The sequence below is a fragment of the Sturnus vulgaris genome, unplaced genomic scaffold, assembly GCF_052056855.1.
Source record: "Sturnus vulgaris isolate bStuVul1 unplaced genomic scaffold, bStuVul1.hap1 Scaffold_376, whole genome shotgun sequence".
NCBI classification, from domain to species: domain Eukaryota; kingdom Metazoa; phylum Chordata; class Aves; order Passeriformes; family Sturnidae; genus Sturnus; species Sturnus vulgaris.
The window spans coordinates 16,841-32,235 of record NW_028276429.1 but is presented as its reverse complement, the minus strand read 5'-3'; positions in this window follow the sequence as shown (position 1 = coordinate 32,235).

The following is a 15,395-nucleotide window of genomic DNA, read 5'->3' as shown; positions in this document are numbered from 1 at the left end:
TGGGGCAGTGCCCGTCTTCACTCCTTCGCTGTGCTGTACTCCAGGCAGCTAGAGCGAAGCGAGAAGGACGCGAGGAAGTAGAAGGCGTTCTTAAAGTAGCCTACTGGCAGAGGCCTGAAAGGGCGCATAACACACGGCGTCTCGCTGCCCTCCGTTCTACGTACTTGCGGCTCCCTTTGCCGACTTGCAAAAGTTGCTACCAGAGCAGAGGCGGCCAGATTGAAGAGGCAGTGCTTAGGTTCACCTTCTCCTTACTGCACGTAAGCCACGTCAAGCTCCTCGCTGCACTCTGGATTTCCCTTCTCCGCGGCACTTAGCGTGGTGCTGTGTGTGTGCAACTCGGCGCCTAGAAGTGACCGCCAATGCTTTCACAGCGGGCTGCAAGGGAACCAAGGAGCAGCACAAGCAGCAGTGCTTCAGCTTGCTCCTTCCGACTGCTAAGGGCACTTGGGAAGGCAAGCGAGAGTCAACCACCTTCCTCTCCTAGTAGCCTCTAACGTGGTGCACACAAGCACGGCGCTTTTGCCGCTTCGTTCACCGCCCTCGCCCCCGCCTTGCTCCGCTTTCACTTGCCGGCGGCCAGAAGCCGCTGCAGGGGCGCCAAATACCCAGCAGTGTGCCGGCAGCCAAGAGCTCGAGAACGCTGCTTCTGCCCAAGCCAGCCTAGGGCGTGCACCTTTGTTCTCAGAGCTCCGTGTAACAGTCTGCCTCTCTCGCAGTTCGAATGGAAAACGAAAGCTTTTCGCCTACGCCCTTCACAGAGATCCGTTGCCAGGACGAGAATGTCTTGTGGCCGGGGCTCGCCCCCGCCGCCAGGAAGCTGCTCTTAGCACCGCGTTGCAGGGACACGTCTCGCTTCTTGACTTCGTGCTTAGCGCTCTCCGAATTCGCTGCTAGCTCCGCGGTCCTTCTCAGCTGCAAGTAGCTGCGCTCGCAGTACATAGAGCTTCGCAAGGACCGAAGACCCGGAGGGACATATCGCACACGACAATGTGGCAGGGCAGAGACGTGTTCTACATTGTCCCTTCTCGTCATCCAGTTTGTGCCTCTGCTGCTTCAGCTGTTAGGAATCGCTCCTTGAAAGACGAGCGAGAGCGTCTTTCTGGGTGCATTACACTGAGTGAGTGCTCGCTAGGGACTTTGCACTCGAAGCCAAGGCAACAGGGCGTGCTTGTCCGCAGAACTGAGAGCGCGCTGTTGGGCAGAGCTGAAACTGACCGCTTCAGTTCAGCTCTCTCCGGACGGCAGACGCCGAAGAACGAAGCCGCTTGCGAGCGGCGCAGTGCAGCGAAGAGCACACGAGCAGCCAAAGAGCTCCTTCACAATCGCTTTCACTTCTCAGTGCTCTTGCTGCTTGGAAAAGCAGCACACAGCCGTTGCACGCCAGGGCAAAAGCTGGGGCAGTGCCCGTCTTCACTCCTTCGCTGTGCTGTACTCCAGGCAGCTAGAGCGAAGCGAGAAGGACGCGAGGACGAAGAAGGCGTTCTTAATGTAGCCTACTGGCAGAGGCCTGAAAGGGCGCATAACACACGGCGTCTCGCTGCCCTCCGTTCTACGTACTTGCGGCTCCCTTTGCCGACTTGCAAAAGTTGCTACCAGAGCAGAGGCGGCCAGATTGAAGAGGCTGTGCTTAGGTTCACCTTTTCCTTACTGCACGTAAGCCACGTGCAGCTCCTCGCTGCACTCTGGATTTCCCTTCTCCGCGGCACTTAGCGTGGTGCTGTGTGTGTGCAACTCGGCGCCTAGAAGTGACCGCCAATGCTTTCACAGCGGGCTGCAAGGGAACCAAGGAGCAGCACAAGCAGCAGTGCTTCAGCTTACTCCTTCCGACTGCTAAGGGCACTTGGGAAGGCAAGCGAGAGTCAACCACCTTCCTCTCCTAGTAGCCTCTAACGTGGTGCACACAAGCACGGCGCTTTTGCCGCTTCGTTCACCGCCCTCGCCCACGCCTTGCTCCGCTTTCACTTGCCGGCGGCCAGAAGCCGCTGCAGGGGCGCCAAATACCCAGCAGTGTGCCGGCAGCCAAGAGCTCGAGAACGCTTCTTCTGCCCAAGCCAGCCTAGGGCGTGCACCTATGTTCTCAGAGCTCCGTGTAACAGTCTGCCTCTCTCGCAGTTCGAATGGAAAACGAAAGCTTTTCGCCTACGCCCTTCACAGAGATCCGTTGCCAGGACGAGAATGTCTTGCTGCCGGAGGTCGCCCCCGCCGCCAGGAAGCTGCTCTTAGCACCGCGTTGCAGGGACACGTCTCGCTTCTTGACTTCGTGCTTAGAGCTCTCCGAATTCGCTGCTAGCTCCGCGGTCCTTCTCAGCTGCAAGTAGCAGCGCTCGCAGTGCATAGAGCTTCGCAAGGACCGAAGACCCGCAGGGACATATCGCACACGACTACGTGCCAGGAAAGAGACGTGTTTTACATTGTCCCTTCTCGTCATCCAGTTTGTGCCTCTGCTGCTTCTGCTGTTAGGAATCGCTCCTTGAAAGACGAGCGAGAGCGTCTTTCTGGGTGCATTCCACTGAGTGAGTGCTCGCTAGGGACTTTGCACTCGGAGCCAAGGCAAATAGGCGTGCTTGCCCGCAGAACTGAGAACACGCTGTTGGGCAGAGCTGAAACTGTCCGCTGGAGTTCAGCTCTGTCCGACTGTTAAGGGCACTTGCCAAGGCAAGCCAGAGTCAAGAACCTTCCTCTCCTAGTAGCCTCTAAAGTGGCTCCTTCACAATCGCTTTCACTTCTCAGTGCTCCTGCTGCTTGGAAAAGCAGCACACAGCCGTTCCACGCCAGGGCAAAAGCTGGTGCAGCGCCCGTCCTCACTCCTTCGCTGTGCTGTACTCCATGCAGCTAGAGCGAAGCGAGAGAACTCGAGAAGAAGAAAGCGTTCTTAAAGTAGCCCCCTGTCAGCAGCCCTGAAAGGGCGAATAACACTCGGCGTCTCGCTGCCCTCCGTTCTACATACTCGCGGCTCCCTCTGTCGACTTGCAAAAGTTGCTACGAGAGCAGAGGGGGCCAGATTGAAGAGGCAGTGCCTAGGTTCACCTTCTCCTTACTGCACGTAAGCCACGTGCAGCTCCTCGCTGCACTCTGGATTTCCCTTCTCCGCGGCACTTAGCGTGGTGCTGTGTGTGTGCAACTCGGCGCCTAGAAGTGACCGCCAATGCTTTCCAGCAGGCTGCAAGGGAGCCAAGGAGCAGCACCAGCAGCAGGGCTTCAGCTTGCTCCTTCCGACTGCTAAGGGCACTTGGAAAGGAAAGCGCGTGTCAACCACCTTCCTGTCCACGTAGCCTGTAACGTGGTGCACACAAGCGTGGGACTTGTCCCGCTTCGTTCACCGCCCACGCCCTCGCCAACGCCGGCCTCCGCTTTCACTAGCCGGCGGCCAGAAGCCGCTGCAGGGGCGCCAAATACCCAGCAGTGTGCCGGCAGCCAAGAGCTCGAGAACGCTTCTTCTGCCCAAGCCCGCCTAGGGCGTGCACCTTTGTTCTCAGAGCTCCGTGCAACAGTCTGCCTCTCTCGCAGTTCGAATGGAAAACGAAAGCTTTTCGCCTACGCCCTTCGCAGAGATCAAGGACGAGAATGTCTTTTGGTCAAACCTCGCCCTCGCCGCGAGGAAGCTGCTCTTAGCACCGCGTTGCAGGGACACGTCTCGCTTCTTGATTTCGTGCTTAGCGCTCTCCGAATTCGCTGCTAGCTCCACGGTCCTTCTCAGCTGCAAGTTGCTGCGCTCGCAGTACATAGACTTCGCAAGGACCGAAGACCCGGAGGGACATATCGCACACGACAATGTGCCAGGACAGAGACGTGTTCTACATTGTCCCTTCTCGTCATCCACTTTGTGCCTCTGCTGCTTCAGCTGTTAGGAATCGCTCCTTGAAAGACGAGCGAGAGCGTCTTTCTGGGTGCATTGCACTGAGTGAGTGCTCGCCAGGGACTTTGCACTCGGAGCCAAGGCAAGAGGGCGTGCTTTCCCGCAGAACTGTGAACACGCTGTTGGGCAGAGCTGAAACTGTCCGCTGGAGTTCAGCTCCTTCCGACTGCTAAGGGCACTTGTGAAGGCAAGCGAGTGTCAACCACCTTCCTCTCCTAGTAGACTGTAAAGTGGCTCCTTCACAATCGCTTTCACTTCTCAGTGCTCTTGCTGCTTGGAAAAGCAGCACACAGCCGTTGCACGCCAGGGCAAAAGCTGGGGCAGTGCCCGTCTTCACTCCTTCGCTGTGCTGTACTCCAGGCAGCTAGAGCGAAGCGAGAAGGACGCGAGGAAGTAGAAGGCGTTCTTAAAGTAGCCTACTGGCAGAGGCCTGAAAGGGCGCATAACACACGGCGTCTCGCTGCCCTCCGTTCTACGTACTTGCGGCTCCCTTTGCCGACTTGCAAAAGTTGCTACCAGAGCAGAGGCGGCCAGATTGAAGAGGCAGTGCTTAGGTTCACCTTCTCCTTACTGCACGTAAGCCACGTCAAGCTCCTCGCTGCACTCTGGATTTCCCTTCTCCGCGGCACTTAGCGTGGTGCTGTGTGTGTGCAACTCGGCGCCTAGAAGTGACCGCCAATGCTTTCACAGCGGGCTGCAAGGGAACCAAGGAGCAGCACAAGCAGCAGTGCTTCAGCTTGCTCCTTCCGACTGCTAAGGGCACTTGGGAAGGCAAGCGAGAGTCAACCACCTTCCTCTCCTAGTAGCCTCTAACGTGGTGCACACAACCACGGCGCTTTTGCCGCTTCGTTCACCGCCCTCGCCCCCGCCTTGCTCCGCTTTCACTTGCCGGCGGCCAGAAGCCGCTGCAGGGGCGCCAAATACCCAGCAGTGTGCCGGCAGCCAAGAGCTCGAGAACGCTTCTTCTGCCCAAGCCAACCTAGGGCGTGCACCTTTGTTCTCAGAGCTCCGTGTAACAGTCTGCCTCTCTCGCAGTTCGAATGGAAAACGAAAGCTTTTCGCCTACGCCCTTCACAGAGATCCGTTGCCAGGACGAGAATGTCTTGTGGCCGGGGCTCGCCCCCGCCGCCAGGAAGCTGCTCTTAGCACCGCGTTGCAGGGACACGTCTCGCTTCTTGACTTCGTGCTTAGCGCTCTCCGAATTCGCTGCTAGCTCCGCGGTCCTTCTCAGCTGCAAGTAGCTGCGCTCGCAGTACATAGAGCTTCGCAAGGACCGAAGACCCGGAGGGACATATCGCACACGACAATGTGGCAGGGCAGAGACGTGTTCTACATTGTCCCTTCTCGTCATCCAGTTTGTGCCTCTGCTGCTTCAGCTGTTAGGAATCGCTCCTTGAAAGACGAGCGAGAGCGTCTTTCTGGGTGCATTACACTGAGTGAGTGCTCGCTAGGGACTTTGCACTCGGAGCCAAGGCAACAGGGCGTGCTTGTCCGCAGAACTGAGAGCGCGCTGTTGGGCAGAGCTGAAACTGACCGCTTCAGTTCAGCTCTCTCCGGACGGCAGACGCCGAAGAACGAAGCCGCTTGCGAGCGGCGCAGTGCAGCGAAGAGCACACGAGCAGCCAAAGAGCTCCTTCACAATCGCTTTCACTTCTCAGTGCTCTTGCTGCTTGGAAAAGCAGCACACAGCCGTTGCACGCCAGGGCAAAAGCTGGGGCAGTGCCCGTCTTCACTCCTTCGCTGTGCTGTACTCCAGGCAGCTAGAGCGAAGCGAGAAGGACGCGAGGACGAAGAAGGCGTTCTTAATGTAGCCTACTGGCAGAGGCCTGAAAGGGCGCATAACACACGGCGTCTCGCTGCCCTCCGTTCTACGTACTTGCGGCTCCCTTTGCCGACTTGCAAAAGTTGCTACCAGAGCAGAGGCGGCCAGATTGAAGAGGCTGTGCTTAGGTTCACCTTTTCCTTACTGCACGTAAGCCACGTGCAGCTCCTCGCTGCACTCTGGATTTCCCTTCTCCGCGGCACTTAGCGTGGTGCTGTGTGTGTGCAACTCGGCGCCTAGAAGTGACCGCCAATGCTTTCACAGCGGGCTGCAAGGGAACCAAGGAGCAGCACAAGCAGCAGTGCTTCAGCTTACTCCTTCCGACTGCTAAGGGCACTTGGGAAGGCAAGCGAGAGTCAACCACCTTCCTCTCCTAGTAGCCTCTAACGTGGTGCACACAAGCACGGCGCTTTTGCCGCTTCGTTCACCGCCCTCGCCCACGCCTTGCTCCGCTTTCACTTGCCGGCGGCCAGAAGCCGCTGCAGGGGCGCCAAATACCCAGCAGTGTGCCGGCAGCCAAGAGCTCGAGAACGCTTCTTCTGCCCAAGCCAGCCTAGGGCGTGCACCTATGTTCTCAGAGCTCCGTGTAACAGTCTGCCTCTCTCGCAGTTCGAATGGAAAACGAAAGCTTTTCGCCTACGCCCTTCACAGAGATCCGTTGCCAGGACGAGAATGTCTTGCTGCCGGAGGTCGCCCCCGCCGCCAGGAAGCTGCTCTTAGCACCGCGTTGCAGGGACACGTCTCGCTTCTTGACTTCGTGCTTAGAGCTCTCCGAATTCGCTGCTAGCTCCGCGGTCCTTCTCAGCTGCAAGTAGCAGCGCTCGCAGTGCATAGAGCTTCGCAAGGACCGAAGACCCGCAGGGACATATCGCACACGACTACGTGCCAGGAAAGAGACGTGTTTTACATTGTCCCTTCTCGTCATCCAGTTTGTGCCTCTGCTGCTTCTGCTGTTAGGAATCGCTCCTTGAAAGACGAGCGAGAGCGTCTTTCTGGGTGCATTCCACTGAGTGAGTGCTCGCTAGGGACTTTGCACTCGGAGCCAAGGCAAATAGGCGTGCTTGCCCGCAGAACTGAGAACACGCTGTTGGGCAGAGCTGAAACTGTCCGCTGGAGTTCAGCTCTGTCCGACTGTTAAGGGCACTTGCCAAGGCAAGCCAGAGTCAAGAACCTTCCTCTCCTAGTAGCCTCTAAAGTGGCTCCTTCACAATCGCTTTCACTTCTCAGTGCTCCTGCTGCTTGGAAAAGCAGCACACAGCCGTTGCACGCCAGGGCAAAAGCTGGTGCAGCGCCCGTCCTCACTCCTTCGCTGTGCTGTACTCCATGCAGCTAGAGCGAAGCGAGAGAACGCGAGAAGAAGAAAGCGTTCTTAAAGTAGCCCCCTGTCAGCAGCCCTGAAAGGGCGAATAACACTCGGCGTCTCGCTGCCCTCCGTTCTACATACTCGCGGCTCCCTCTGTCGACTTGCAAAAGTTGCTACGAGAGCAGAGGGGGCCAGATTGAAGAGGCAGTGCCTAGGTTCACCTTCTCCTTACTGCACGTAAGCCACGTGCAGCTCCTCGCTGCACTCTGGATTTCCCTTCTCCGCGGCACTTAGCGTGGTGCTGTGTGTGTGCAACTCGGCGCCTAGAAGTGACCGCCAATGCTTTCCAGCAGGCTGCAAGGGAGCCAAGGAGCAGCACCAGCAGCAGGGCTTCAGCTTGCTCCTTCCGACTGCTAAGGGCACTTGGAAAGGAAAGCGCGTGTCAACCACCTTCCTGTCCACGTAGCCTGTAACGTGGTGCACACAAGCGTGGGACTTGTCCCGCTTCGTTCACCGCCCACGCCCTCGCCAACGCCGGCCTCCGCTTTCACTAGCCGGCGGCCAGAAGCCGCTGCAGGGGCGCCAAATACCCAGCAGTGTGCCGGCAGCCAAGAGCTCGAGAACGCTTCTTCTGCCCAAGCCCGCCTAGGGCGTGCACCTTTGTTCTCAGAGCTCCGTGCAACAGTCTGCCTCTCTCGCAGTTCGAATGGAAAACGAAAGCTTTTCGCCTACGCCCTTCGCAGAGATCAAGGACGAGAATGTCTTTTGGTCAAACCTCGCCCTCGCCGCGAGGAAGCTGCTCTTAGCACCGCGTTGCAGGGACACGTCTCGCTTCTTGATTTCGTGCTTAGCGCTCTCCGAATTCGCTGCTAGCTCCACGGTCCTTCTCAGCTGCAAGTTGCTGCGCTCGCAGTACATAGACTTCGCAAGGACCGAAGACCCGGAGGGACATATCGCACACGACAATGTGCCAGGACAGAGACGTGTTCTACATTGTCCCTTCTCGTCATCCACTTTGTGCCTCTGCTGCTTCAGCTGTTAGGAATCGCTCCTTGAAAGACGAGCGAGAGCGTCTTTCTGGGTGCATTGCACTGAGTGAGTGCTCGCCAGGGACTTTGCACTCGGAGCCAAGGCAAGAGGGCGTGCTTTCCCGCAGAACTATGAACACGCTGTTGGGCAGAGCTGAAACTGACCGCTGGAGTTCAGCTCCTTCCGACTGCTAAGGGCACTTGTGAAGGCAAGCGAGTGTCAACCACCTTCCTCTCCTAGTAGACTGTAAAGTGGCTCCTTCACAATCGCTTTCACTTCTCAGTGCTCTTGCTGCTTGGAAAAGCAGCACACAGCCGTTGCACGCCAGGGCAAAAGCTGGGGCAGTGCCCGTCTTCACTCCTTCGCTGTGCTGTACTCCAGGCAGCTAGAGCGAAGCGAGAAGGACGCGAGGAAGTAGAAGGCGTTCTTAAAGTAGCCTACTGGCAGAGGCCTGAAAGGGCGCATAACACACGGCGTCTCGCTGCCCTCCGTTCTACGTACTTGCGGCTCCCTTTGCCGACTTGCAAAAGTTGCTACCAGAGCAGAGGCGGCCAGATTGAAGAGGCAGTGCTTAGGTTCACCTTCTCCTTACTGCACGTAAGCCACGTCAAGCTCCTCGCTGCACTCTGGATTTCCCTTCTCCGCGGCACTTAGCGTGGTGCTGTGTGTGTGCAACTCGGCGCCTAGAAGTGACCGCCAATGCTTTCACAGCGGGCTGCAAGGGAACCAAGGAGCAGCACAAGCAGCAGTGCTTCAGCTTGCTCCTTCCGACTGCTAAGGGCACTTGGGAAGGCAAGCGAGAGTCAACCACCTTCCTCTCCTAGTAGCCTGTACCGTGGTGCACACAAGCACGGGACTAGTGCTGCTTCGTTCACCGCCCTCGCCCAAGCCTGGGGCCGCTTTCACTTGCCGGCGGCCAGAAGCCGCTGCAGGGGCGCCACACAGCCAGCAGTGTGCCGGCAGCCAAGAGCTCGAGAACGCTGCTTCTGCCCAAGCCAACCTAGGGCGTGCACCTTTGTTCTCAGAGCTCCGTGTAACAGTCTGCCTCTCTCGCAGTTCGAATGGAAAACGAAAGCTTTTCGCCTACGCCCTTCACAGAGATCCGTTGCCAGGACGAGAATGTCTTGTGGCCGGGGCTCGCCCCTGCCGCCAGGAAGCTGCTCTTAGCACCGCGTTGCAGGGACACGTCTCGCTTCTTGACTTCGTGCTTAGCGCTCTCCGAATTCGCTGCTAGCTCCGCGGTCCTTCTCAGCTGCAAGTAGCTGCGCTCGCAGTACATAGAGCTTCGCAAGGACCGAAGACCCGGAGGGACATATCGCACACGACAATGTGGCAGGGCAGAGACGTGTTCTACATTGTCCCTTCTCGTCATCCAGTTTGTGCCTCTGCTGCTTCTGCTGTTAGGAATCGCTCCTTGAAAGACGAGCGAGAGCGTCTTTCTGGGTGCATTGCACTGAGTGAGTGCTCGCTAGGGACTTTGCACTCGGAGCCAAGGCAACAGGGCGTGCTTGTCCGCAGAACTGAGAGCGCGCTGTTGGGCAGAGCTGAAACTGACCGCTGCAGTTCAGCTCTCTCCGGACGGCAGACGCCGAAGAACGAAGCCGCTTGCGAGCGGCGCAGTGCAGCGAAGAGCACACGAGCAGCCAAAGAGCTCCTTCACAATCGCTTTCACTTCTCAGTGCTCTTGCTGCTTGGAAAAGCAGCACACAGCCGTTGCACGCCAGGGCAAAAGCTGGGGCAGTGCCCGTCTTCACTCCTTCGCTGTGCTGTACTCCAGGCAGCTAGAGCGAAGCGAGAAGGACGCGAGGACGAAGAAGACGTTCTTAAAGTAGCCTACTGGCAGAGGCCTGAAAGGGCGCATAACACACGGCGTCTCGCTGCCCTCCGTTCTACGTACTTGCGGCTCCCTTTGCCGACTTGCAAAAGTTGCTACCAGAGCAGAGGCGGCCAGATTGAAGAGGCAGTGCTTAGGTTCACCTTTTCCTTACTGCACGTAAGCCACGTCCAGCTCCTCGCTGCACTCTGGATTTCCCTTCTCCGCGGCACTTAGCGTGGTGCTGTGTGTGTGCAACTCGGCGCCTAGAAGTGACCGCCAATGCTTTCACAGCGGGCTGCAAGGGAACCAAGGAGCAGCACAAGCAGCAGTGCTTCAGCTTACTCCTTCCGACTGCTAAGGGCACTTGGGAAGGCAAGCGAGAGTCAACCACCTTCCTCTCCTAGTAGCCTCTAACGTGGTGCACACAAGCACGGCGCTTTTGCCGCTTCGTTCACCGCCCTCGCCCACGCCTTGCTCCGCTTTCACTTGCCGGCGGCCAGAAGCCGCTGCAGGGGCGCCACATAGCCCGCAGTGTGCCGGCAGCCAAGAGCTCGAGAACGCTTCTTCTGCCTAAGCCAGCCTAGGGCGTGCACCTATGTTCTCAGAGCTCCGTGTAACAGTCTGCCTCTCTCGCAGTTCGAATGGAAAACGAAAGCTTTTCGCCTACGCCCTTCACAGAGATCCGTTGCCAGGACGAGAATGTCTTGCGGCCGGAGTTCGCCCCCGCCGCCAGGAAGCTGCTCTTAGCACCGCGTTGCAGGGACACGTCTCGCTTCTTGACTTCGTGCTTAGCGCTCTCCGAATTCGCTGCTAGCTCCGCGGTCCTTCTCAGCTGCAAGTAGCAGCGCTCGCAGTACATAGAGCTTCGCAAGGACCGAAGACCCGGAGGGACATATCGCACACGACTACGTGCCAGGACAGAGACGTGTTTTACATTGTCCCTTCTCGTCATCCAGTTTGTGCCTCTGCTGCTTCTGCTGTTAGGAATCGCTCCTTGAAAGACGAGCGAGAGCGTCTTTCTGGGTGCATTGCACTGAGTGAGTGCTCGCTAGGGACTTTGCACTCGGAGCCAAGGCAACAGGGCGTGCTTGTCCGCAGAACTGAGAGCACGCTGTTGGGCAGAGCTGAAACTGACCGCTGCAGTTCAGCTCTCTCCGGACGGCAGACGCCGAAGAACGCAGCCGCTTGCGAGCGGCGCAGTGCAGCGAAGAGCACACGAGCAGCCAAAGAGCTCCTTCACAATCGCTTTCACTTCTCAGTGGTCTTGCTGCTTGGAAAAGCAGCACACAGCCGTTGCACGCCAGGGCAATAGCTGGGGCAGCGCCCGTCGTCACTCCTTCGCTGTGCTGTACTCCAGGCAGCTAGAGCGAAACGACAAGGACGCGAGGAAGAAGAAGGCCATCTTAAAGTAGCTCCGTTTCAGCAGCCCTGAAAGGGCGCATAACACACGGCGTCTCGCTGCCCTCCGTTCTACGTACTCGCGAATCACTCTGCCGACTTGCAAAAGTTGCTACCAGAGCAGAGGCGGCCAGATTGAAGAGGCAGTGCCTAGGTTCACCTTCTCCTTACTGCACGTAAGCCACGTGCAGCTCCTCGCTGCACTCTGGATTTCCCTTCTCCGCGGCACTCACCGTGGTGCTGTGTGTGTGCAACTCGGCGCCTAGAAGTGACCGCCAATGCTTTCCAGCAGGCTGCAAGGGAGCCAAGGAGCAGCACCAGCAGCAGGGCTTCAGCTTGCTCCTTCCGACTGCTAAGGGCACTTGGAAAGGAAAGCTCGTGTCAACCACCTTCCTCTCCTAGTAGCCTCTAACGTGGTGCACACAAGCACGGCGCTTTTGCCGCTTCGTTCACCGCCCTCGCCCACGCCTTGCTCCGCTTTCACTTGCCGGCGGCCAGAAGCCGCTGCAGGAGCGCCAAATATCCAGCAGTGTGTCGGCAGCCAAGAGCTAGAGAACGCTGCTTCTGCCCAAGCCAGCCTAGGGCGTGCACCTTTGTTCTCAGAGCTCCGTGTAACAGTCTGCCTCTCTCGCAGTTCGAATGGAAAACGAAAGCTTTTCGCCTACGCCCTTCACAGAGATCCGTTGCCAGGACGAGAATGTCTTGCGGCCGGAGGTCGTCCCCGCCGCCAGGAAGCTGCTCTTAGCACCGCGTTGCAGGGACACGTCTCGCTTCTTGACTTCGTGCTTAGCGCTCTCCGAATTCGCTGCTAGCTCCGCGGTCCTTCTCAGCTGCAAGTAGCAGCGCTCGCAGTACATAGAGCTTCGCAAGGACCGAAGACCCGGAGGGACATATCGCACACGACAATGTGCCAGGACAGAGACGTGTTCTACATTGTCCCTTCTCGTCATCCAGTTTGTGCCTCTGCTGCTTCTGCTGTTAGGAATCGCTCCTTGAAAGACGAGCGAGAGCGTCTTTCTGGGTGCATTGCACTGAGTGAGTGCTCGCTAGGGACATTGCACTCGGAGCCAAGGCAACAGGGCGTGCTTGCCCGCAGAACTGAGAGCACGCTGTTGGGCAGAGCTGAAACTGACCGCTGCAGTTCAGCTCTCTCCGGACGGCAGACGCCGAAGAACGAAGCCGCTTGCGAGCGGCGCAGTGCAGCGAAGAGCACACGAGCAGCCAAAGAGCTCCTTCACAATCGCTTTCACTTCTCAGTGCTCTTGCTGCTTGGAAAAGCAGCACACAGCCGTTGCACGCCAGGGCAAAAGCTGGGGCAGTGCCCGTCTTCACTCCTTCGCTGTGCTGTACTCCAGGCAGCTAGAACGAAGCGAGAAGGACGCGAGGAAGTAGAAGGCGTTCTTAAAGTAGCCTACTGGCAGAGGCCTGAAAGGGCGCATAACACACGGCGTCTCGCTGCCCTCCGTTCTACGTACTCGTGGCTCCCTTTGCCGACTTGCAAAGGTTGCTACCAGAGCAGAGGCGGCCAGATTGAAGAGGCAGTGCCTAGGTTCACCTTCTCCTTACTGCACGTAAGCCACGTCCAGCTCCTCGCTGCACTCTGGATTTCCCTTCTCCGCGGCACTCACCGCGGTGCTGTGTGTGTGCAACTCGGCGCCTAGAAGTGACCGCCAATGTTTTCAGAGCGGGCTGCAAGGGAACCAAAGAGCACTACAAGCAGCAGTGCTTCAGCTTGCTCCTTCCGACTGCTAAGGGCACTTGGGAAGGCAAGCGAGAGTCAACCACCTTCCTCTCCTAGTAGCCTGTAACGTGGTGCACACAAGCATGGCACTTGTGCCGCTTCGTTCACCGCCCTCGCCTCCGCCTACGCCTGGCGCCGTTTTCACTTGCCGGCGGCCAGATGCCGCTGCAGGGGCGCCACATAGCCCGCAGTGTGCCGGCAGCCAAGAGCTAGAGAACGCTGCTTCTGCCCAAGCCAGCCTAGGGCGTGCACCTTTGTTCTCAGAGCTCCGTGTAACAGTCTGCCTCTTTCGCAGTTCGAATGGAAAACGAAAGCTTTTCGCCGACGCCCTTCACAGAGATCCGTTGCCAGGACGAGAATGTCTTGTGGCCGGGGCTCGCCCCCGCCGCCAGGAAGCTGCTCTTAGCACCGCGTTGCAGGGACACGTCTCGCTTCTTGACTTCGTGCTTAGCGCTCTCCGAATTCGCTGCTAGCTCCGCGGTCCTTCTCAGCTGCAAGTAGCTGCGCTCGCAGTACATAGAGCTTCGCAAGGACCGAAGACCCGGAGGGACATATCGCACACGACTACGTGCCAGGACAGAGACGTGTTCTACATTGTCCCTTCTCGTCATCCAGTTTGTGCCTCTGCTGCTTCTGCTGTTAGGAATCGCTCCTTGAAAGACGAGCGAGAGCGTCTTTCTGGGTGCATTGCACTGAGTGAGTGCTCGCTAGGGACTTTGCACTCGGAGCCAAGGCAACAGGGCGTGCTTGTCCGCAGAACTGAGAGCACGCTGTTGGGCAGAGCTGAAACTGACCGCTGCAGTTCAGCTCTCTCCGGACGGCAGACGCCGAAGAACGCAGCCTCTTGCGAGCGGCGCAGTGCAGCGAAGAGCACACGAGCAGCCAAAGAGCTCCTTCACAATCGCTTTCACTTCTCAGTGCTCTTGCTGCTTGGAAAAGCAGCACACAGCCATTGCACGCCAGGGCAAAAGCTGGGGCAGCGCCCGTCTTCACTCCTTCGCTGTGCTGTACTCCATGCAGCTAGAGCGAAACGACAAGGACGCGAGGAAGAAGAAGGCCATCTTAAAGTAGCTCCGTGTCAGCAGCCCTGAAAGGGCGCATAACACACGGCGTCTCGCTGCCCTCCGTTCTACGTACTCGCGAATCACTCTGCCGACTTGCAAAAGTTGCTACCAGAGCAGAGGCGGCCAGATTGAAGAGGCAGTGCCTAGGTTCACCTTCTCCTTACTGCACGTAAGCCACGTGCAGCTCCTCGCTGCACTCTGGATTTCCCTTCTCCGCGGCACTCACCGTGGTGCTGTGTGTGTGCAACTCGGCGCCTAGAAGTGACCGCCAATGCTTTCCAGCAGGCTGCAAGGGAGCCAAGGAGCAGCACCAGCAGCAGGGCTTCAGCTTGCTCCTTCCGACTGCTAAGGGCACTTGGAAAGGAAAGCGCGTGTCAACCACCTTCCTGTCCACGTAGCCTGTAACGTGGTGCACACAAGCGTGGGACTTGTCCCGCTTCGTTCACCGCCCACGCCCTCGCCAACGCCGGCCTCCGCTTTCACTAGCCGGCGGCCAGAAGCCGCTGCAGGGGCGCCAAATACCCAGCAGTGTGCCGGCAGCCAAGAGCTCGAGAACGCTTCTTCTGCCCAAGCCCGCCTAGGGCGTGCACCTTTGTTCTCAGAGCTCCGTGCAACAGTCTGCCTCTCTCGCAGTTCGAATGGAAAACGAAAGCTTTTCACCTAAGCCCTTCACAGAGATGCGTTGCCAGGACGAGAATGTCTTTTGGTCGGAGCTCGCCACCGCCGCCAGGAAGCTGCTCTTAGTACCGCATTGCAGGGACACGTCTCGCTTCTTGACTTCGTGCTTAGCGCTCTCCGAATTCGCCGCTAGCTCCACGGTCCTTCTCAGCTGCAAGTTGCTGCGCTTGCAGTACATAGACCTTCGCAAGGACCGAGGACCCGGAGGGACATATCGCACACGACAATGTGCCACGACAGAGACGTGTTCTATATTGTCCCTTCTCGCCATCCACTTTGTGCTTCTGCTGCTTCTGCTGTTAGGAATCGCTCCTTGAAAGACGAGCGAGAGCGTCTTTCTGGGTGCATTGCACTGAGTGAGTTCTCGCTAAGGACTTTGCACTCGGAGCCAAGGCAACAGGGCGTGCTTGCCCGCAGAACTGAGAGCACGCTGTTGGGCAGAGCTGAAACTGTCCGCTGGAGTTCACCTCCTTCCGACTGCTAAGGGCACTTGTGAAGGCAAGCGAGTGTCAACCACCTTCCTCTCCTAGTAGACTGTAAAGTGGCTCCTTCACAATCGCTTTCACTTCTCAGTGCTCTTGCTGCTTGGAAAAGCAGCACACAGCCGTTGCACGCCTAGGCAACTGCTGGGGCAGTGCCCGTCGTCACGTCTTCCCTGTGCTGTACTCCATGCAGCTAGAGTGAA